Source organism: Podarcis tiliguerta (assembly GCF_965153285.1).
Source record: "Podarcis tiliguerta genome assembly, chromosome: 2".
NCBI lineage: Eukaryota > Metazoa > Chordata > Lepidosauria > Squamata > Lacertidae > Podarcis > Podarcis tiliguerta.
In genome coordinates this window covers 27,301,132-27,326,149 of record NC_139535.1, presented here as the reverse complement: position 1 = coordinate 27,326,149, position 25,018 = coordinate 27,301,132, and the positions used below count along the sequence as shown (strand labels likewise).

The 25,018-nt window shown below is 43.9% G+C and overlaps 1 protein-coding gene and 1 long non-coding RNA gene across 2 annotated transcripts in view; one reads left to right on the top strand and one right to left on the bottom strand.

The window, feature by feature from the left end:
* Window positions 1-25,018, bottom strand: part of TAFA1 (TAFA chemokine like family member 1) — a 330,269-nt gene that overhangs the window by 93,843 nt on the left and 211,408 nt on the right. The window lies entirely within an intron of this gene.
* LOC310671144 lies at window positions 1,697-22,997 on the top strand. The gene is made up of 4 exons (XR_014507826.1): window positions 1,697-1,984; window positions 9,830-10,014; window positions 21,347-21,443; window positions 22,713-22,997. It is a non-coding gene; the product is annotated as an uncharacterized lncRNA (long non-coding RNA).

Genomic DNA, 25,018 nt, shown 5'->3' with positions numbered 1-25,018 from the left:
GCAGGGCAGCCAGATGACACATTGTCACTGGAAAGTATTTCTGATTCCCCTTCTCCCAGGACTCAACGTTTGTTAAGAGTGCGGGAACAACAGAATCAGAGATATTTGACCATGGGGGGGGGGGGACCATAAGGGAAGATGCTGTTGCTAGGGAGGAGGGAGGAGGAGCCCAGTTTGGAGCAACGCCTTGTTGTGTTATTTTGCCTCTCGCCATTAGGATTGAATAAAACTCATTAAAAAGGACCCTGCCTTGTTCTCTCTGCTCTTGCTGCAACCAGGGGAGGAATAGCTTTCCCAAAGCCTTGACAGAGCCTTGACATCCAGTATGGCCAATCATAGAGTCATAGAATTGCAGTGTTGGAAGGGACCCTGAAGATAACCTAGGTCCCATATGGGGTTTGAACTGGAGACCTTGGCGTTATGATGAGGAATGATGGGCATTGTAGTCCTTCAAATTCTGCAGACTACCAGGCTGCCGAAGGCTGGTCTAGGAGCTTTCCCAGCAGCTCAACAGCAATGTACTTTGGGGCAGGGGAGGGGCAGGGGTCTAAAGTATCAAAATATTGGGAGGTAGTGTTGTGCAGTGGTTAGAGTAACAGACTAGGACCTGGGAGGCCAGAGTTCAAATCCCCTCTCAGCCATGAAGTTCACTGCGTGGCCTTGGGCCAGACACAGTCTCTCAACCTAACCTAAGTCACAGAGGTGTTATGAGGATAAAATGGGGAGAGTGAGCACCTAGAGTACCTTGGAGGAAAGGGGGGATAGAAATTAAACAATAAATAATCAAACGTCAAGCCACTGTAACATTAGTATTAGTATTCAGCTCCGACTTTCAGTGCGACTTTCAAATCACAGGCAAACTCGTTTTCAGCATTCTTGTGATATACTTTAACTTTTCAGAATAGCTCTCTCTTTTTGTCTTACAGACTCAGACAATGTGAGATATCATTATTGGTTTCTAAAAATCTCAGCAGATTACAAGGCATCCCCAGCACTCAGTGTAAAGTGCAGATTGGACCTTTGTGGGGTTTAAATCGGTGAACACAAGGGAAGTGGATTTTGCAGCTTGAAGGATATTTGCCTACAGCATAATTCCAATAATGGAAGTAATATCAGATCATATAAAGTTGAAGCTTTCACTCTACAGAACGGAGAAATGATGGGAGAGGTATACTGGGAATTTCCCTTTCAGATTAAATATTTGAGACGTGAATGTCTGAGACAATCATAATCCTCTGGAAATTACCTTGCTATCTCAAGAAGAGGAAGAATAAGAGACACTTTTCTGTATTACAATTAAGACACAGAAATCTTATTTTCAGCAAGATTTTAAAGAGAAGCGGAAAGCATTTGGGGGTTTAAATTTCAGTTATGTTAGGCTTAGGCTCAATTCAGAGATTGTGCCATGTGATCTTCAAAGCAATGTTTTGCAGGTGAGAGATGTGCCATGGGTTCACGCACACATACCCTCTTCGCCACTTCAAATGTATGGAATCTCCTAGTTTGTCCTCACTTTGTTTGGTCTGGCATCTCAGTCAGGTAAACTATCTCTGCTGAAATGCCCCCACCATTGTCAGGTGCTGCGCTGGTGCCTCCCCAGTTCCTGCCATTGGCCATGAAGTGCCCGTGATGTCACAAAAGGACATGGTCGCTAAGGAAACAGAGGCAGCTGTTAGTGGGAGTTCCCAGAGTTCCACAGGACTGTTAAGCCGCTCTGGGAATTCTAGCTTTGTGTGAGGAACAGGGGTCTCCTCACAACTCTCAACTCCCTTAAACTACACTTCCCAGAATTCTTTAGGAGGAAGCCATGACTAATGGCACCTCAAGTCTTCATATTCCACACCATGATACTTGCTATCACCCTGCCCTGCTAGTTAATTCTCCCCTTCTTAATTATTAGGTTCAAATGCGATCCTTATAGCACAAACCTAACATTGTCTACTCAGAAGAAAGTCCAGTTAAATTCAATGGAGCTTACTCCCAGGTAAGTGGGCTTGGGATTGCAGCCTTAGATATCTTTGAAGAGTTACAGGACAAGACAATATATACATAGCCAGGAAATTTCCCTTATTTATATTTATTGCTACACAACACAGAGTACTAACCACTATACGATCACGGCCATTTATTGCTTTGCACAATTCAATAGAATTTCTGTTTTAGGAATTAAAAGAGAAACTTATTTGACTAACGGGCTTATTTAGTTTATTGAATCCTTAACCAATTCTGGAAATTGTGTGCAAGAGAAAGAATGCCTCTTCCTGTGAAACACACTCCCAAAATAAAGATATATAGCAAATGAAAATCTGCAACTAATGGATTATGGCTGCATAGGAGTGTGTGGCAGTGAGGATGGTGTCTGCCTTCTGTGCTAGCATGACTTGTGTTCTGCAAGACTTTTATCAGGTTTTTAGAAAAAGAAGCCTATCTCCTTTTTCAGAGGAGGCAAGAAATTGAATTTATTTGTAGCCTAGGGATGCAGAAAACTACCACATCTAATCTGTGGCAGCTTCAGAGTTGAAACGCAGGAGATTCCCGAGACATCACCATTCAGCTGGGCATGGGAGATCATGGATGCAGTTGTCATTTTGCCACTTTTAGTTAGCCACTAGGATGGGAGATCTTCCCTACCCCACATCCCTCTCATGACACTTATTTCTGTCTTAATAGCAAAAGACGGCAAAGTGTCTCATTGGCTTTCAAAACGTTGAACGCATGTAGAGTTCTAAATGATTTATTTCTGGCTCTTCCTGCTCTAGCACTTTCCCCCACCCCCTTTCCAAATATTAAGATATATGTAATCGACTCTGGCAGTTCACTTTGCAAATGTAATAGAAATAATTATAAGGAGGTCCAAAGGTTGCCAGCAAAGGAAATGTAACAAGATTTTTATTTTTTTTTAAGGACTATTGACTTTCGTGAAAAATATATGTGGAACCTAAGGATACTGCAGATCAACTGAAAAAGAAATTAATGTTTTATGCTGCATCCCCCCCCCCCCCCGCTTTTTGAACCCAAAGAGATTTTACAAAGGCAAATAGGGCAATGCAAGCCTATTAGTTTTAGAAATATTTGCAGGAGCAGGGCAGAAAAGAATGCTTAGGATACATATATAGGATTAGGAGACATCAATTGGTCACCATACAGATTAACTGATGTCCACAACTCAATGAGCCACAAACAGAGAACAGTTTCAATTGAACCATGTAGCTCAGTGGTAGAACAAATGTTGTTGCTTGAGGCTCAGATGGCCTTGGTGGCATGCAGGGCCTTCCATCAGCTTCAGTTGGTGGCCAAGCTGTGCCTCTCTCTGGACAGGGATAGCCTAACTACTGTTTTCTATGCTCTGGTGAGGCAAAATGGTTTGAACAAAGCAACCTTAGCTGGCTGCCAATTAGCTTCTAGGCCCAATTCAGAGTGCTGGTTTTGACCCATAAAGCCTTAAATGGCTCAGGACCGTGATACCTCTGGTTTCCTCTAGAAGCTTTGTACTTCGTATGATCCCTGACTGGTGACCATGCTGGCTGGGGCTGATGGGAGTTGTAGTCCAAAACAGGGCACCAGGTTGTGAAGGTTGTTGTAGGTATTCATCTGATTTTCTGAGGCAACTTATACTACGTAGCTACCATGACAACATTAGGTCTATGCAAAGCAGTGACTTCAAATGACTCAGGCTGCCAAGCCAAGCCAAGGCAAGTCATGTAGGAAATCAAGTTTGACCAAGAAGACAGTTATATGGCCAAGGTGGTCAGCAATTCAGCAAGCGGGTACAGTGGTCCCTCTGGTTAAGAACTTAATTCGTTCTGGAGGTCCATTCTTAACCTGAAACTGTTCTCAACCTGAGGTACCACTTTAGCTAATGGGGCCTCCCGCTGCTGCCGCACCACCACCGCAGGATTTCTGTTCTCACCCTGAAGCAAAGTTCTTAACCCGAGGTATTATTTCTGGGTTAGTGGAGTCTGTAACCTGAAGCGTCTGTAACCTGAAGCGTCTGTAACCTGAGGTACCACTGTATATGCAACAATGGAGACCAGCAGACATCAGCAAAGGATGGGGTGAAACAAAGATGAGACAAGTTTAATAGAAATAGCAAGATGGCAGAAGTGGTGGCACTTCCAGCAAAAGCAGGCGTACAACCAAGATGTGAGCCGGAGCAGCATTTTTTTTGTAAGCTGATGTTTGCTGCCCTACAGTTATATGAGGGGAAAGTGCCACTCAGCCAGTGTAGGCCAGTCTGTGTTGTTAATGTTCCTCAGCTGGCCTTGGTGGGACTCGGAAGGAGGGCAACAGCTTGAAATCACTTGCATTTGTATGCAGCAGAGAAGATGGTTCCTAATGCTTCCTGGCAACCTAGCAATGGCTCAAGGGTTGCTGCTGTCCAGCATCCTTCCATGCACATCCGAGACAAGTAACCAGTATAGATCTTTAGCCAAGGAAAAGCAGAACATCCCTTCAATGCGTCTCTAGAAACCGGCTAATGGATCCCTTAGCCGTACTTGTACATATGAAGGAGCATGCACTTGGCTAACTGTGCTTAAATAGAGGAACACGGGTCTGTAATGGGCAGAATATTGATCAGCTGGGAGGAGAGATTTTGGGCAGTTAAAACAGTTGAGAAAAACGGTGGGAGCGCTAAGTATATCCCAAGCAAAAGGAAACTGAAATCTAATAGGGCTCGAGTAAAGGCTAATCTAGTTTGACAGAAAAATTCTAAGCGATTAGAAAACTAACCAAGTGGTCATTTAGGCCTAATGATGTTCAGAATGGGCCTAGAGGGCAGGCAGAGACTTTCGTGTAGTGCTTCTCTCCTGTTTTCCGGCACAGGGCTCTTAAAGAAATGGAAAGGGATATGCTTGATTTACACAAAATCTCAGGGTGACAGTAAATAAATCAGAACTAGGCAATGAGAAGGAGGAACATGAACCAGGTGTTCGTAAAATAGGATTACAGAAAGCTCCTTGTGCTGAGTCACATCACATAAGGTGTGCAGAAATCTACACATCCATACTGACACCAGTAGCTGCAGCCTTGAGGTAGGCAGATTAGACAAACAAAGCTACGAGCATCTACTAGTCCTGATGGTTGTGTTTTGCCTTTTCCCCATTTTAATTTTTCCAAAGTTTCACAATCAAATCAATTAATTAAATTATTTCATATATTGACTTCTCACCCCTCCCCACAGCGTTTTTGTTCAAACCCCTTTCTACTGCATTATATATCAAACTCTTAGCTATTACAAAAATCCCTCTAATAAAATGACTTTATCCTTTTTCTTCCGCTGCTCCTGTCCCGAATCCTGCCCGCAATTTCATTTGATTATGGTACTTTTTCAAATAGTCCAATGGAGAAGCCTCCATTCTTCTATAGAAAGTTCATTGTTTTGATCTCTTAATATTGTGGTCAGCTTTGACGTTCCTGCATAGTCCATTACTTTTAAAAGCCGTTCCTCCTTCATCGGAACCTTCACTTCTTTCCATTTCTGTACATATAACATGGTGCGTTCTGCCTTCACTGTCTGAGGCAATATGCCTCTGAATAAAAGGTAAAGGACCCCTGGACGGTTAAGTCCAGTGAAAGGGGTTGTGGCACTCATCTCGCTTCAGGCTGAGGGAACCGGCGTTTGTCCACAGACAGCTTTCCGGGTCATGTGGCCAGCATGACTAAACTGCTTCTGGTGCAACAGAACACCATGGCGGAAGCCAGACAGCACGGAAACACCGTTTACCTTCCTGCCACAGTGGTACCTATTTATCTACTTGCACTGGCATGCTTTCAAACTGCTAGGTTGGCAGGAGCTGGGATAGAGCAGCAGGAGCTCACTCTGTTGCAGGGATTCAAACCGCCGACCTTCTGATCGGCAAGCCCAAGAGGCTCAGTGGTTTAGGCCACAGTGCCACCCGCCTCTGAATACCAGCTTCTGGGTATCATGAGTGTGGGAAAGGGATTCACACTTGGAGTCTGCTTGTGGGCTTCCCAAGGGTGTCTGGTCAGCCATCACGAGAACTGAATGCTAGACTAGAAGGGCCTTTGGCGTGACATAGGAGGGCTCTTATATTTTAAGTGAACAGGTGGGGGAGAAGGAGATGTTTGGAAGGTGGTAGATGGGAAGCAGGCTCAGAAATGGATGCTAGAGTTGTGGGAGGAGATTGAGAGGCGCCAGAGAAGGTGCTGGGGAGCTGCAGAAGATGCAACAGATCAACACAGATTGGCTCAGAAGCAGCTGAGTGTTTTCTCAGTTTTGGGGGTAGGAAGATGGATTAGCTCATCTTATTCTGAGGCAATGTGCCCATCCCTAATTCAGACTCATTTTTACAACTCACTCTTCTGTTTAGTCCTGGTGCTCACTGAGAAAACTTCACATTGAATATGGTGAGCCAATTATTCAAATTCCCAGCTAGTGTGGTAACTTCTAGACAGACACCAGAGCGGGTGTGGAAGATACATTTCAGTGCTTTGTCTACAAATATTCAGCAGTTATACCAAAAGAGAACACTACAGTTCTCCGTAACCATGGTAACCTGCAGTCACTGCATTTGAAAGAAAAGTACCAAGCACCATTTGACTGAAATGTATGACTTTTTATTTATTATTGAATTAAAGGACACATTTCCACTTATATTCTTTTTTATGATGGGCAAGATGCTGTATCTGTTATTGCCTTGCTAAGTTTTTTTTTATTGTTTGCAAGCTTTTTATTTATAGAAATATTTTACATTTTTGCTTATATGTCTGCTATGCCCTAACCTGATGGGAGTTACATGCTAATGAAAGAGGGAAAGCATCTCTGCAAACATAGCTGTTTTTCAAAACTCTAACTCTTTAGCTGCCTCCTATTTTATTAGGATACCGCCGGATGGACTGCATCTGTTTTAAATGTACCAAATAAGCTGGGTTGCAGATTCTCTTCATAGCTAAGAATAGAATAAGAATCATATATTTGGAAGGGATCCCAAGGGCCATCTCATTCAACCCTCTGCACTGCAGTAATCTCAGCTAAAGCATCCATGACTATTATTATTATTATTATTATTATTATTATTATTCCCCACCCATCTGACTGGGTTTCGCCAGCCACTCTGGGCAGCTTACAACGTATCTGAAAACATCAATCCTTAAAGACTTCCCTAAACAAAGCTGCCTTCAGATGTCTTCTAAAAGTCAGATAGGTCCACAGGGAGGGCGCCACTACCAAGAAGGCCCTCTGCCTGGTTCCCTGTAACTTCACTTCTCACAGTGAGGGAACCAGCAGAAGACCCTCGGAGGAGGACCTCAGTGTCCAGGCTGAGCAATGGGGGTGGAGGCGCTCCTTCAGGTATACTGGGCTGAACCCATTTAGGGCTTTAAAGGTCAGCAGCACTAACACTTTGAATTCTGCTCAGAAACACACTGGGAGCCAATGAAGATCCTTTAGGACTGGTGTTATATGGTCCAGGTGGCCACTCCTGGTCAACAGTCTAGCTGCTGAATTCTGGATTAGTTGTAGTTTCCAAGTCACCTTCATAGGTAGCCCCACACAGAGTACATTGTAGTAGTCCAAGCAGGAGATAACCAGAGCATGCACCACTCTGGCGAGACAGTGTGCAGGTAGGGAGGGTCTCAGCTGCCATACCAGATGGAGCTGGTAGACAGTTGCCCTGGATGCAGAATTGACCTGTGCCTCCATGGACAGCTATGAGTCCAGAATGACTCCCAGGCTGTCCACCTGGTCCTTCAGGGGCACAGTTACTCCATTCAGGACCAGGGAGTCCTCCACACCTGCTGGCCCCTGTCTCCCCAAAACAGTACTTCTATCTTGCCAGAATTCAACCTCAATCTGTTAGCCACTATCCATCCTCCAACCGCCTCCAGACACTCACACAGGACCTTCACTGGTTCTGATTTAAAAGAGAGGTAGAGCTGGTGAACATACCGATGAACACCCAGGCCAAACCCCCTGATGATCCCTCCCAGTGGCTTCATATAGATGTTGAAAAGCAGCGGGGAGAGGATGGAGCCCTGAGGCACCCCACAAGTGAGAGCCCAGGGGTATGAACATTCATCCCCCAACATCACTTTCTGGACATGGCCCAGGAGAAAGGAGCGGAACTACTGTATAACAGTGCCCCCAGCTCCCCACAAATGGCCATCCAACCTCTGGTTAAAAACCTCCACAGAACGAGAGCCCTACCACCTTCTAAGGGAGTTCATTCCGCTGTTGAACAGCTCTTATCATCAGAACTTCTTCTGGATGTTTAGTCGAAATCTCCTTTCTCATAACTCGAAGCCATTGGTTCGGGTTCTACCCTCTGGAGTAGGAGAAAACAAGCTTGCTCCATCTTCCATGGTTTCCCTCTGATATTGTGAACTATAATTCACTTCATCCTTGCCCCATTGGCCAGACTGGCCGGGGGTTGGTTGCAGTTGTAGTCCACTATGTTAAAAGGTAAAGGTACCCCTGCCCGTTCAGGCCAGTCTTGCCAAACTCTAGGGTTGTGCGCTCATCTCACTCTATAGGCCGGGAGCCAGCGCTGTCTGCAGACACTTCCGGGTCACGTGGCCAGCGTGACAAGCTGCATCTGGTGAGCCAGCGCAGCACACGGAAAAGCGTTTACCTTCCCGCTGGTAAGCGGTCCCTATTTATCTACTTGCACCCGGAGGTGCTTTCGAACTGCTAGGTTGGCAGGCACTGGGACCGAACGACGGGAGCTCACCCCGCCACGGGGATTCGAACTGCCAACCATGCGATCGGCAAGTCCTAGGCGCTGAGGTTTTACCCACAGCGCCACCCGAGTCCCTCTATGTGGACATAGTCCACTATGTTGTCTACTCCTAAACCAAACATTCATTTAACAAGACACAAAGAGTGGTTTCTTTTATTACCACAGAATATTTTTAATGAGTTTGCAGTAAATACCGGAGCCAAGAGCGAGGACGGCGGAGGGCGGAGACATTCTTTCACCTTCTTTTTGAATCACGAGATCTAAACGCATCCCGCGATCAACTGCGATAGACCGTGTTCTTCAGGGGATTGACCCGTCGATCGCGGTCGACCGGTTGGACATCCCTGCTCTAGTGGATGGGTTTTAATGTGCAACTGGGGAATCCAACACAACAGTTGCACTAGTGGAAACCTGTTGTGCCACAGACTGTGCAAGAAAGTTACAAGCAAAATGTGGAACATGCCTTTGTGCTACATTGGATACAACCCTCTCTGTATGTTTCCTTCCTTCCTTCCTTCCTTCCTTCCTTTCTTTCTTTCTTTCTTTCTTTCTTTCTTTCTTTCTTTCTTGATATTTATAATATGCTATGAAATATTGAAACAGAAAATTCAGCCTAGTGTTCATTGACTGCATTCACCACAGTTCTCAACTGCAGAATGGGGGAAAATGTATTCAAGTGTAGATTACATATATTACTCCAGCATGAAAAGGAAAAATTCGGGGCATAAAGCACAGCATGAGCTATTAATATCTCCCCTGTTGTACACATGTGCATCTCTTCCCAATACTATCAAGTCTTTAAAGTCAATAGCTGTATTTCCAAGTGAACCAGAGGGAATAGTAAACAATTACCACACAACACTTTGCATCTATATTCTCTAAAGGAATGGAAAAGTTGGGGGTTCTTTATTTACTTGGGCGAGGGGATCTTTGCAATTGTCAGTGATGATAATGAAAACTTACTGTTTCTGTCAAGTATGTTAACCCTGCTAAATACAAGGAGCCTTATAAAAGCAGGTTACTATAGTTACCACAGTATTCTGGGTTTTTTATTATTATTTCCAACTCTAAATGCAGTATTTTTTGGTGTGCGTAAACAGCTGAACTGCATTTTCCAACTTGAATCTAAGGCGCCACAGGAACTGCTTTGATTTTAAATCTGCTGATCAAGCCCAGCACATTAAAGGTAAAAGACACAAGGAGGAAAGGAGGACTATTCTCCAAGATAAAAATGAAAAGTGACAAGAGGATCTACTCTCTTCTGAGAGCTTGAAAAATATGAACAGCTCCTTCCATGATTTTCTACTGAAAATTAGTAAGTAACTCATGATGCAGGAAATGCTCCAGATTAGCCAGATGCAAAAAAGGAGAGAGGATAATATAAGGGGCATTTACACATTATGTTCAGTGGTTGGCATTCACCCAAGTGTTACTCAGAGTAGATCTATGGAAATGAATGGACCTAATGTAGACATGGAAGGGACGCGGGTGGCGCTGTGGGTTACCTGAGCTACTGTAAAGCATTTTGTGATGTCTCAATTCACAGGCTGCAGTCAAGTACCTGATTAAAGGCGAAGTAATGTCTAAGGGACGCGGGTGGCGCTGTGGGTTAAAGCCTCAGTGCTTAGGGCTTGCCGATCGAAAGGTCGGCAGTTCGAATCCCCGCGGCGGGGTGCGCTCCTGTTGCTCGGTCCCAGCGCCTGCCAACCTAGCAGTTCGAAAGCACTCTCGGGTGCAAGTAGATAAATAGGGACCGCTTACAAGCAGGAAGGTAAACGGCGTTTCCGTGTGCAGCTCTGGCTCGCCAGAGCAGCTTAGTCACGCTGGCCACGTGACCCGGAAGTGTCTCCGGACAGCGCTGGCCCCCGGCCTCTGAGTGAGATGGGCGCACAACCCTAGAGTCTGTCAAGACTGGCCCGTACGGGCAGGGGTACCTTTACCTTAATGTAGACATGCTTATTCATTGAATGGGTTTACTCTGAGTAAGACCTGGCATAATGCCACCCAATCAGTGTACAATCTGTGTTCTCATGTGAATAATTGAGCCGTATACTTGTACATTTGCTTCAATGGGACATTCAACAAGAGTACACAGTATTTGAGCAGCACAAATCAGCTAGTTTACAGGGCAGTGCTTAACTGCCATGTCCCATCAGTGCAAGGAGTTTGACTTGTGCAACATGACTTCTCCTCTCTCTTCTCTCCCTGCTCCACTCACCCCTCCCCAAATCTGTTCCAGAAAATGGGAGGATGTTCTGTTGTGCAAGCAGAGATTTTTCCGCTGACTGTAAGTTCACATAGCACTATGTTGGATACAAGCAACACTCTTTCACAACCACTCTTGCACATATGTAGAAGTACACAGAATAGATCTACAAGCTAACATGTGAACAAGCCTATTAACAGAATCATTCAAAATTACCCAAGTGGTAAAGGCTCTCTAATTTGACATCTCTTTTGTGGCTCTTCCACAAAATAAGAGAAGACCACTCACCCATTAGCATTTGCCTGAACATGACTCATTCCTCCTGATGTGGTCCTCCTTTGCCTCTCTTACAAAGCAGTTAAGAGCCATTCCTTCCAGTCAAAGGACACCATGAACAAGGCCTAATTTATCATTTAGGAATTGCTCAGGATCACCATTCCTTCTTTCATGTGGAAGCATATGTTTTGGGGCCACAATCTGTGTCACACGCATGGATGGTTTAGCTGGGATTCGGAGCCTCAGAAATCTCATGGTCCTCAAAGCTAACTTCTTATAAGTGGCTATTAGAGTTCAGAGGTTATTATTAGAGTTAAGAGCTTCTGATATGCACTTTGGCAGATGGGAAATCGCTTCCGCTATCTGTGAAATAATGGTATTATTTTGATCACTGGCTACTTTTGACTCATTTACAGTCATTCTTTCTGTCAAAGTGTTGCTCAGCACCAGGGTTTACCCACTTCAGAGGATGGTAAAAGCTCTGCTAAGGGTTAGGTCCCCGACGAAGTAGTCGATTCAGCTCCAAGGCTCAGGCCAAAAAGTCCTTGGTGTGAGGAAAATGGATAGCAAGATTTCACTCTCTCTGTCTGTCTCTCTGAATACTAGAACTTGGGATTCAATGAAACCAAATGCTGGAAAATGCAGGACAGACAACAGAAAGTACTTCTTCAAATAGCAAACTGTGGAATCTGCTCCCAGAAGAGGCTTAGATTAATTTATGGAGGATAAAGCTATAAATGGCTGCCAGCCATTATAGCTATGAACTACTCCCACATAATCTCCAACGTTTCTCTGATGAAAATAGGGATGCCCTATTGCTGCACTATTATTATTATTATTATTATTATTATTATTATTATTATTATTATTCTATTTATTCTATTTATACCCCACCCATCTGACTTGATTGCCCCAGCCACTCTGGGCAACTTCCAACATATATAAAAACAATAAAAAATTCTGTATACAGGGCTGCCTTCAGATGGCTCAGCGGTCAAATAATTCCATACCCTCCAACATTTCTCCAATAAAAATAGGGATGTCCTAAGGAGAAGCAGGACATTCCAGGATCAAATCAGAAACCAGGGCTGCTTCTGTAAATCCTGGGATGTCCCTGGAGAACAGGGACACTTGGAGGGTCTGCTCCCACTGTCAAATTAGTATGCCTCTGAAGATCGGTTTCTGGAAATCACAAGTGGGGAAAGTGCTGTTGCACTCAGACTCTGCTTGCAGACTTCCCAAAGGCCCCTGTTTGGCTACTGTGCTGGATTAGAAAGTCCACTGGCCTGATCAAGCAAGATTCTTAACACATCACAGCAATCTGACTGTCATGAATGAGTCAGCTCCCAGGGAAGGGTTGCAGCCAACTGAAGAAAGTAGCCAGGAACAGAGAGGGTTAACTGCCATGCAGGATGAGCATCGGCTAGCGCCAACTCCCCTGCCCCTTGGAATGCCGGTTGATAAGGGAATGGCTGAGAGCCGGCCAGAAGCACAAACAGGCGGGAAAGAGTTAAGAGACAGCTTCTCAGAGAATGGGGAAGAGGCAGGAGCTAACCCACTCAGCCCGAGGTCTCAGTGAATGGGAGGGTAGCAAGATAGAAAACAAAACAAAAGATGTAAGAAGCGAAAGTTCAGTTGCTTCTGGTCACTGTCTTCAGAAGGGTCATAATGACTGATGATGGCAGAGACTGTGTTAAGCCATCCAGAGCTATCTGTTTGTTTTGACAATAAAGCATCCTTTTTAATTAACTACACTCACTGTGTTATCAAGCCGGAGACTGGACTCCTGACACTCACCTAGAGGTTACCAGAGCATAGACAACAGTAGTTAGGCTATCCCTGTCCAGACAGAGGCATAGTTGGGCCACAAGCTGAAGCTGATGGAAGGCACTCTGCACCACTGAGTCCACCTGAGCCTCAAGTGATGGCAAAGGATCCAGTAGTACCCCCAAACTATGTACCCATTCCTTCAGAGGGAGTGTAACCCCATCAACATCAGGCAACCTTCCATCCACTCAGTCTAGGGAACTGCTCACTAACAGTGCCTCCGTCTTATCTGGATTGAGCTTCAATTTGCTGGCTCTCATCCAGTCCATTACCAAGGCAAGACACTGGTCCAGCACTTCCACTGAAGATGTAAAGGAGAAGTAAAGTTGTATGCCATCAGCATATTGCTGACAGCATACTCCAAACCTCTGGATAACCCCACTCAGTGGTTTCATGTAGATGTTAAACAACATAGGTGATAAAATTGAACCCTGAGGAACCTTGCATTATCCTGGCTGTGGGCTGCCCTGACAGCTTTTCTGAAAAGCAGCCTCAAAATCCTAGAAATCAATAAAAATGAATTTTTTAAAAGCAAGAGTAGGCACTGCTACTGCAACCAGTCTTTGTATAATAATGGCAGTTGCTGGTCCTACTCAGGTGGTTGAGCAATGCCCTGTGGTTGTGGTAATCTACCAAGTGGCTCCAATACTTTGTCCAACTCATGAGATGAGAAGACTCCCTGGAAAAGACCCTGATGTTGGGAAAGATTGAGGGCACAAGGAGAAAGGGACAACAGAGGAGGAGATGGCTGGACAGTGTTCTCGAAGCTACCAGCATGAGTTTGACCAAACTGCTGGAGGCAGTGGAAGACAGGAGTGCCTGGTGTGCTCTGGTCCATGGGGTCAAGTAGAGTCAGACATGACTAAATGACTAAACAACAACCAAATGGCTGAATGAGGCAGCCCCTGCCCTTTCTATCTGTGTGGCAGAGCAGAGCAGAACTTCATTTCTACAGGTCACAGACAGCATATTGCCAAATGCCGCTGGAAACGTAGAGCCGTCCCTGTTCTGATAGCACCCAAAGATCAGATTAACATACTGTTGCTACTCCTTTCTTGATCTGTGATCAAATAAGTGAAAATGGAATCTGTCATGAGCAAGAATCCAAATCTTGCTTTGTAGTTCTCTTTCATCCAAATCATTAACATTCATCTGCCTTTTGTCAGAGGGATACGTGTATTTGGTTAAAGTCTGCATCCCTAAACTATCAATTTCACGACGCTGTTGCTCTCCTCTGATGATTGGCTAAACCAGATAAGCAATCTGCCCTTGCACTGAGCAGAAATAATGAACATGGCAATAACAACCCAGAACACTGCAAAAAACTTGGTTTCTGAAGACAATCCATATCCAATCCTGATCAGGCATATGGAGAATGCTGCGGGCATGACAAACAGGCTGGAACAAAGGGAGAAGAAAGACTGGAGGCAGGCAGGCAGGCAGGGTCAGTTCTGGACCAGGCAGCCGGTTCTGGACAAAGGCAGGCTTTTTACAGACCGCAGACACAGCTTAGGAAGCTGATGACTTGTTTTATGTTCCTTGGGCCTATTACTCCATGCTAATGGATAGCCTTCAAGCCTGGAGTCCAGCACACCTGCCTCACTGTGATTTTGTATTAAATTTGTCTTTATTTCCTAGCAGGCTCAATAAGACCCTCAATGGGGGGGGGGTGTGAGGAGGCTGACCTCTCAATGGAAGCAGCCTCAAGGATTTCATTCATTTTTTGGTGCCTGCTGAAAACCTTTCTAGTCCTACCTACTGTACCTACTTACCCACCTACCTACAGGCATTTGCAGGCAATTAAGAACACATCTTTCCATAATAGCTAGTTGATGGTTTCTGATTTTGCATCTTATGTTGTTTTTATTATTCTTGTAAACATTTGCATATATCCATGTAAACTAGTGCTGATAGGCAAAGGAGTGGGATAATATTTTAGCCCAGAATCATTACCTTCATAAAGATATAGCTGATTACTGTGCAGCATTTGATAGCAGGATAAATGAGGGAAGTTTTGCTATACAATATTCACATATGAGCCCGAAAGCTCGGGTTCCATAAAAAGTAGTCCTACATTACTAGAATTAAACTGTGCAGTAATGCATCTCATCAAGATGCAGTTCCAGTGTATCTGCATTTGAACTCAAGCGCTCAGCAGCATTTCCTGCTCCTTACAACAATCTTGTGAGGTAGGCTAGAGTGAAAGAGAATGACAGGCTTAAATTTCAAGACTGACTGAACCTATGTGTCCGTAGTTCTGGTTCATCTTCCTGTTGCGAACATCTTTGCAAGACTCTTTCCACCTTACAAAGACACGCTTTTGTCTCCACAGAGGCAATGGAGATGAAGAATGACCTGCAGTGAGTTTCCACATTCTTTATTTCTGAAACCAATTATGGTTGCTAATAGTCAACCAGGTTGCCCAATGAAAAATCATTTGTCATCGCCCAAGCACTTAAAAGCAAGGAATGAATAATTAAGGACATCATGCATCTTTCACCAAATCAATGAAATTAAACAATAACAACAGATTAGTTACTGTTAAACAAAGAAACATTGTCTTAATCACAGGCTGTAATGGCTCCCTTTGTCCTTCAAGGGTATTTTATTAGAATTAGAAAGAATTTACATGAATGTTTGCCAATGAAGAAACAGAACGAGACATTTCTCACTGAAATGCCCTAAAAGAAATTAGAATCATAATGCTTGTTCATAATCTATATTATATTTAAATAGAACCTGTTTTAATGCCACTTTGAAGATTGTAATGAAAAACACACCTGGGTAAGGGCAAGCTTTAGCTTAGCTCCCTACCTCTGCTAGACATTCAAAACAATTGAGTTACAGTGGTACCTCGGGTTAAGTCTGTTTTTAACCTGAAACTGTTCTTAACCTGAAGCACCACTTTAGCTAATGGGGCCTCCTGCTGCCGCCGCACCGCTAGAGCACAATTTCTGTTCTCATCCTGAAGCAAAGTTCTTAACCCGAGGTAATATTTCTGGGTTAGTTGAGTCTGTAACCTTAGCGTATGTAACCTGAAGCGTATGTAACCCGAGGTACCACTGTATTGGCATCCTTATTCTGCACAAGAATACAGCAACATATATCTTATACTGAGTTGGACCATTCATTCATCCAGCTGGGTATTTACACTGTCTAGCAATAGCTTTCTAGGGTTTCGGATAGGGGAGCAATCCCAGCAGCACCCAGAGATGCTGGAGATTGAACATGAGACACCTTCTGCATGCAAGGCAGATGCTCTACCACTGACCTACAGCCCTTCCCTAAATGCTGTGATCAAGCTGAGTTTTCAAAGATCTACATGCTCTGGGCAAGTTAATCCAGACGCCAAATGCTCCTGTAACGTGTTACGTTGGAGTATGCAACCAGCGGCGGAGGAAGCCGCTCAGGTGCCTGGGCGGCACGAGCTGTCCATAGGGGCAAGGCAAGTGGCCCATGGGGCAGGGCCTCCAGAGTCTTCCTGCCTCCTCCCACTCAGCTGCCCTACAGGTGAGGGGGAGGCGGTGGGTGGACCATTTGGGCAACGCAGATCTTGCGCGTGCCCAAGCCACCGCGTCTCTCCCAGGAAAGACACATGGCTCAGGCACGCTGCAGGTCCAGCGGTGAGTGCCACCCGGCATTTTGTCACCCCCCTCAGTGGTAACACCCGGGGTGGACCTCACCCACCACACCCCCTTCCACCACACCTGCATGCAACAGCCATGGCTCCTCCATGTCAGACATTCTTGCACAGCCAATCCTATGACGTCCACAATGGTAAAACACACCACCCATCCTATTAACTGAGGTGGTGGACAAATGTATCCCACCCACAAAGAGCTCTCCTTCATCCTATGACATTTGCCTCTGTTGCTAGCCTTGGAGGACAGGACCAGTGTCTAAAGACATGCGTTCATTTATAACTTGCACTACAACAGCCATAGACAGGGGTAGGATCAGCATACCTTAAGCAGCAGACTGCCTAAACTAGCTATAAATCAGCTCATGTCTTTAGCCACTGGTGCTGTCCTCCAAGGCTGGCAACAGAGGCAAACAGAATAGGATGAAGGCATCAATTTGCTAGTGTCCATGTACACACTCCTTTCATTTGTTTTGGTGTTGTTCCTCTGGTCAGACTTGTTTGCAGATTGCTGAAGAACTAGAAAGCATTGCAAATGGCTACAATAGGAGCAGGATAGCAGTGATGTCCCTGTTGTCACCTTCAGCTATCTGGAAAAACACACACCAGTGTTGTAGCCCTGGATGCTTAGAAGGACTTGCATGTTGCTTGGTAAGACAAACACAAGACTCACTTCCACCTCTGCATATGTGCAAACAAGGCCACCTTTGGGCACCTGAGGCAGACACCAAAATGGCACCAGGGGAGAATGGATAAAGGAAAATCTGTATCAGGAACAAGGGGGAAAGAAAGGCCAACAGGGATCTGCTGCCCTGGTGGATTCTGTCACCAGAGGCAGTCAGCCCACCTTGCCTCATGAGTGGGCTGGCCCTGAATAAAATTGATGATGTTATCTGCTGTTATCCTGTGGATCCTGATGCCTGAGGCAATTGCTTGCTTCATGGATAGGCCAGCCCTATGTGCAAATAACGCAATGTATGAAATAAAACCAGACAAGCTTCCTTTGTTGCCTGATAGATATAATCTATAATTCATTTTAGTACATATTTGAATACAATGAAGTTTTGTAAATCTAATTTGCACATTAGGTGTGTGCGTGTGTGTGTGTGTATGACTCCACATTCACTTTAACTAGTAAAACTAAGTGCAAATTCCTGAAGACAGGCCAGGATTAAGGTGAATGTAACGAATCAGGGCTCAGCATTCACAATATCATTGTACTTCCCATGTCATGTCGCTGACTACTGCTGAAACAATGATGTTTGGTCGGATGCAGCCAGAGATGAGGGAGAAATTCAATTCAAATGCACTTCCAGAAAAACACGCAAAACTGAAGTGTGGTCAACCTTCAAAATTCACACTTCTCTAAATTTTCAAAAGTCAACCGAGGAATGTGTATAAAAATGGGGGAAGTGTTCATACAAATGCATTCATTACTGAAAATACCAGGGAAAAGTACTTGCAAAAATGTGTACATTGTTCAAAATGGCATATAAGAGTGTTTTATATAAGGATTACCGGTAATTTGCATTAAGGTGCTGATGAAATTTCATAAGGGCTTAAAAATAATAAATTCGCAAACTGACAGGGAAATGTGGAGAACTGAAGTTAAAGTTGGGAAAACGAGAAACCGAGAGAAACCAAAACAGACCAGTCCAACCATCTCTCCAAGCTGAGAGGCTGTAATTATCCTTTAGCGTTTGCCTGCCACTCAAGGAAATCTATACTTTTATGTTGCAGCCACTGTGATGCACAGTGCTAATGAATGCCAGAAACTCGTTCTATTTATTCAGCAGTTCTAGCTCCTCTTGTTGTCATGCACTTTCATCCCTGCCAACTCCACATTTGCGGAAAGGTACTGCTTATTTTAAATAGCTCATTTTAAAATATGCACATTGGCCCTGTTTTAGAAATGAAACCCATCTTTCCTCTGCCACAATTATGATAGCTCTCATTTAATGACGATGGGAATGGTTGGAAACTTTTATCAGGCACTCATTTGCAGGGAATTATCAGAGTCTAAAATATAATTAATCATCTGTTGTCATGCCTCTATTATACAGCCCCACTCTCTGGAGCCAATCTCTTTTATTTCATCTGCATTCATATGCCTATGACCTTCCTTTTCTTTCCAATACCACAGACCTCAGGTAAATTTCAGCTGACTGCTCTAAAATGACTGGATATTGTTAAACCCATTTGTCAACCATATTATCAGCTCACAAACACGAGATCTCTCTGCAAATGTTTAGCATTTTCCACGTATATCGCAAGCGCAAGCATTACCCATGGGTGGCATCTGTCAATGTTGACAAAAAATGAAAATTTTGGAACTACTGTAAATAATAAAACAGTCCTAGAAAGATTATTTCTCTGGAGCATAAGCTATCAACAAACATGATTTGCATTTTGCGCTTACAGCTGTTTCAACATGAGCTGTTTGCTGTGGTTCATTAAAATGATTTGATTTGTCAGATTCCAGGAGTGTTGCAAGTTCTTGTATGTAACGATCACAGATACCAAAGCAGCGGTCGATCGGATTTACAGAATTGGATGAAATCAGAAGGTCCAAAAATACACAATTAGCTATACATCTAAGTTTGTGTGTGTGCATGCAGCATATATACTTTGAAAGACTTGATTGCAATAAGCATAATAGATTAGCAAGGACATGTTTTTCATAAAAACCATCTGGAATTTTTAAATTTATTTTTAAAAAACAAGATTGACTTCTTTTCCCCAGCAGGTTGTTTTCAATTGACCCCCACCCCACCCCCGGTGATGCAAATCCAGCAGAGGCTTCGATCAGCAGAATGGGGAGGGAAGGTGCCTTTTCCATAATCACTTTTCCCCTGCAGCTCACAATCACACCCCCGCCCTCAAATATGCTCCAGAGGATTGGAGAACACTTCAGAACAGTATGAGAGTTCCAGGGGGAGGATGACTCAGCAAAAATAGCCTCTTCCACTGTTGGGAACCTCCACTGGATCAAAGTGGATCATATGGGTGGGGTATAAACAACAACAACAACAACAACCATCATCATCATCATCATCCTCAGAGGGTCAGCACTGGTTACAACTCAGGGTATGGTTAAGCCAAATAAGGGCTGCACCAGATAGCCCCTAATTCCAAAATTTCACCCTGAAAGTAGAAAATAGCTGAACAAAGGGAAAAAGAACAAGACAGGAACAGAAAACGTAATCTACAGCTCATTTATGTATTTGCTGAAATATTTATTATCCTGATCCAAGGGCTTCTACAAGGCAGTTTTACTGCTATTAAAACCCACAATAAACTCCTCCATCTTATGATGGATTTTAATTGTTGCAAACCTGCCTTGGCTGGAAAAGCTCTAAGGCAGCATTTATATGGTCAAATCAACCCATCTCGTTAGATACAAGGAAGGTAGGGAAGGATTGCTCAAATTATTTGTGCGGGTGTGGGTGTAAGCCGGAATCAGTTCATAATATCTTAGAGCAGGCATTTTTCAACAAAATGTAGGTTGTGAAATTCTGTTACCATAACAGGAATTGTTTAAGACCGACAAGTTTATTCATTCTCTTTCTTGAGCTGTTAAAGCTGTTGTGTTTGGATTTTATTTGATATTGTCGTTATATAATGGATTTTAAGATATAAATGGCGTATCCACCAATATAATGGTTAGTAGTCTGACATATGGTTTAAGAATTGTTTTAGGGATGGGCTGAGCAGCTAATTATGACCTATTTTGGTATTGCTGGCACTCAATCCCATGTCTACCCTCTCCTGTTCTGTCCCATTGTGGGCATTTTATCCACATTTTTATACACTTCTTATGTACAAACACACTTTTAACATAAAAATATACTTTTAAATGCTTTTGCATGTAAAATGGATTCTTTGCATATTTCTAAACGCAAAATACATATTCCTGGGCCAACGTTTGTGTGCACCAAAGATGCTTTGCAAAATCAGGGGGAGTGAGCAATCTGACTGGAAGTTGCATTCTGATCCACAGGTGAGTTCAAGAGTATCAGACTGAGTTGGATGGTTCGATAGCGTTCTCGAAGCTACCAGCATGAGTTTGACCAAACTGCGGGAGGCAGTGGAAGACAGGAGTGCCTGGCGTGCTCTGGTCCATGGGGTCACGAAGAGTCGGACACAACTAAACAACAACAACACCTCTTCACAGGGAACTCTGGAAATGGTAGCACTGTGAGGGGAATAGGTGTCACTGAACAACCTGGAGCACCCTTAGCAAGCTAGAATTCTTTGGGAGGAAGCCATGTCTGTTTAAAACGGTTTCATAGTGCTTTAAATAAATGGTGTGAATGTGGCCCGAGTCTGACAAACGGGACTAGAAAACCTCCTTTGAGTCTGCCTACCAGTAGCATGCATGTGTGTCACATTTACGTCTGAATGTTCAGCTTATTTCCCCCATCCTGCCCTGGTGGCTTCCTTAAAAGCCTTTAAAAATAAGTTTGAAATCCCCTCTGAAACCCTACACACTTGTAAGCATTCCTTGATTTCAATGTGAAGTGAAACCATGTGGGCATTTGGATTTTTAACTGGCTCCTTGAGTGCAGAATGATTTTACAAAAATAAAAATAAAAATGAAAAGTCACTTCTCCGGAACAAAGCTGTTTTTCTACCTCTGGTGATGCCACAAAGGAACTAGAGCAAAAACAATCACTGATGCATTGTTTCTTTTTGCAGAGAGAGCGACGACCAAGTGTCTCCTATTGGCCAACCACTTCCCGTGACTGCTTTTGTCAACAGGGAGCCTATTCCCCATCAACATCATCTGTCAAATGTGAGTTGCCAGAAAATATAACTGCCAATTTGGCCTTCCCCTGGAACTCTTCTGAGCATGGCCGGGATCCCCAGAAATTCAATTTGACAGTCATCTTCAAAGCACCTCCACTTGCTGAAAAACGCTGCTGATAGATGAGGCAAATAATATCATAAGGGGTTTTGCAGAATCTCGATGCCCTAGAACCACTGGTGCATATTACTGTAAATTGAAAACCCTTGTCATATGTGGATATGTTTTACACGCTCAGGTATGCTCTAGCATAGCTAAGCTACAGTCCTAGCTCCTGTCCCTCTTTTTTTTTTTTAAAAAAAGAGAGACTTGCATGGGGTTCTGCTAGTTTTCTCTGCATCATTGGGGCCACGTACCATAGGATGCTCCTGTCCATGCCGCAATGGGGGGCAGGACAAGGCACTGAAACAGGATCACCAGCGATTGATGCTCTGTCAAGTATGGGGATATATGTGGGATCTGGTACTGGTGCAATGGCAATTCCTTGCCTTTTGGGCTGCCGGTGATGATCCCGCTTGCACCCAAGCGTTCACACTCATTAGAAGAAGAAGAAGAAGAAGAAGAAGAAGAAGAAGAAGAAGAGTTTGGATTTGATATCCCGCCTTTCACTCCCTTTAAGGAGTCTCAAAGCGGCTAACAATCTCCTTTCCCTTCCTCCCCCACAACAAACACTCTGTGAGGTGAGTGGGGCTGAGAGACTTCAAAGAAGTGTGACTGGCCCAAGGTCACCCAGCAGCTGCATGTGGAGGAGCGGAGACGCGAACCCGGTTCCCCAGATTATGAGACTACTGCTCTTAACCACTACACCACACTGCCTTCATGCTTCATGCCCTCTCATGTTTCAGTCTCATATCCCCCCCCCCCACAGTAAACCCCCTTTTTCCCCAGAGGGCCTGATTGCATGGAGTGAGCCCTTCATGTAGACAGTCCCTGCATATAGGCTTTGTCCGTGCTATACGAGATTGAAAGTGGCACCATACCGCTTTCATCCCAGCCAAAGCTTGCCCCCCAACAAGAATCCTGGGCGGGTCAGCCTCAAGTGTGCATGAACCAGTCTGCGAGAAGAAACCAATACAGAGCTATGCTGAATGTTCCATCTCTAACAAAACAACAACAAACAAACCACAGCTACTACTATGCCATAAGATCCACTGTCTTGTAATATCACTTATGGTATGTACAGTTATTTATTGTTTAGTATTATTTTTGCTGTAAAATGTGTGAGATCATGAAATTGTATTTATTTGCATTACTTAGTGCTTTAACTACTGATGAAGCCCAGGATGGCGAAAGAAGACCAATATTCCAAAAATCCTTGTCTAGACCCTGTGAAAGGATTCTGTGGAACTGTAACAACCTTTCATATGGATTGTTTGGACTTTATGAACAGACAGGTGTAATAGACACCATTACACGGATGGACCTTATGCATGAACTGACTAGAGAATGATCTGATCCACTGGGTCTTCTGCTTTGTTTGTTTGTTGAACTTTATGAATTACTTCTGTTGAAATTTACAATTTGATACAATGAATAGTATACCTTATTAAGAACACAGCCGGTTACGTCTCGTGTGTTTATTGAGAATGTTCCATCTTTGCAGGTTTACCAGCTTGGTATATGGAACAATCCCCTTCCCCACCCCCTCACCCCACTGATCTGGGGTTCTTCTGCCCCTCTCAGAGCAAATTTCAAGGGGCATGGGGGAGGAGAGGGGAGGACAAACCCATTGCTGATGGGATTTGCTAGGTGAATCCTACCCTGTAAGACCCTTACACCCTGCAACACACTCATCACTCGATGGCTGCAGTTCAGCTGCGGACTTGCCTGTGTGACTGCCACAGCGTATAAGAACCATTCAAAAAACACTCACATCACTTTGAGCATATTGGAGACCCTTCCCATCTTCTGCAGAAAGCCATCCATTGTGAAGAAATTGCACTGATATGACCCAACCCGAATGTAAGCAAGGTCACCTGACGCCTACGTTTCATTCATTTTTTTAAAAAAAGAGCCCTCGTAAGGTTTATCTCTAAAACTTAAGCAACAACCACCACCAGGAAATAAACCACACAAGAGGCTTTTCTAGGGGCCAATTGCCAAAATTTACAGAAACAAGCCAACACCATCCATAAAGAAGAGCAGCAAAAATAAGGAACAGATATGCCTCTCTTCACCCACCCACAAGACAGGGAAATAAAGGACCTTGACAGAACAGTGGATATTAGTGTTAGTGAACGGCTGCAACATGTCTTAATATAATCTCAAACTCCCATCACAAATCAGCTTAGAAGCAGCATATGAGCTGGCCTGCAATGACTTGCACACCCTTGCCGGCTCTTATCTGCTAAATTGCTTTGCGGCAACCTCCCTCCATGCCCTTGACCACATCTGAAAAGTATTTGTCTCCGGCTTCCAAACAATATGACAAGTCTACTTTGTGGCTTCCAAATATCTTAGGGTATAATTTTCTTTTAATAGCCACCTTCTTTCCTTGATGCATTTTTCTCTGCTGCTGATGGATGACCGAGGACCTAAAATGACTTGGAGACTCCAGCAATATTCATTTATCAAATGAATCCTTCCGCCAAGAATTTAACTAGATAATGGGGGCAAAAATATATTTTGTAAAACAACAACACATTGCTCGGTGAATAAAATAGAAAGGCTGAGCGGGGAGGAAAACGACAAATGGAAATTTTGCTACATAGGTTGTATCTAGGAATGGGCGAATCTGTTAATTTCGGTTTCTCTCAGTTTTTCAGTTTTCCAGTCTTCACTTCAATTCTCTCCCATTTCTGCATGAGTTTATGATTACAGTTTTTAAAAAGAGCCTCGTGAGAATAATCAACATTTTAGTGCAAACATCTCCTGATATACTCATTTTTGTATATTTTGTATATCTGAAGGAGCATCTCCATCCCCATTGTTCTACCCGGACACTGAGGTCCAGCACTGAGGGCCTTCTGGCGGTTCCCTCAATGTGAGAGGCCAAGTTACAGGGAACAAGGCAGAGGGCCTTCTCGGTAGTGGCACCCACCCTGTGGAAGGCCCTCCCATCGGATGTCAAAGAGAAAAACAACTACCAGACTTTTAGAAGACATCTGAAGGCAGCCCCGTTTAGGGAAGCTTTTAATGTTTGATGTATTACAGTATTTTAATATTTTTCTGGAAGCCGCCCAGAGTGGCTGGGGAAGCCCCGCCAGATGGGCGGGGTATAAATAATAAATTATTATTATTATTATTTGTAAGCATTTTTGACTGATACATATTTTGCAAGCAATTTCCCCTTATATAATAATTTCTCTGTGTTATTCACCAATATATGCATCAAATGTACACTTTCCCCTAAAACACACGTTCTGTGCAAACGGGATATGTTTGGAGAACTGCATCGCAATATTTGGAGAAGGGCAAATTTCAAAGTATTGTTGTGTTTGGGTTGGCATATTGTTTTGGAAAGTGAGAATTTTGGTAGGTTTACGTTAAAATTCTAACCAAAACAGATTCATATTTGGAAAAGGCTCGTGACAAATTTAAGTTGATTGATTTCAGTGGGTCTA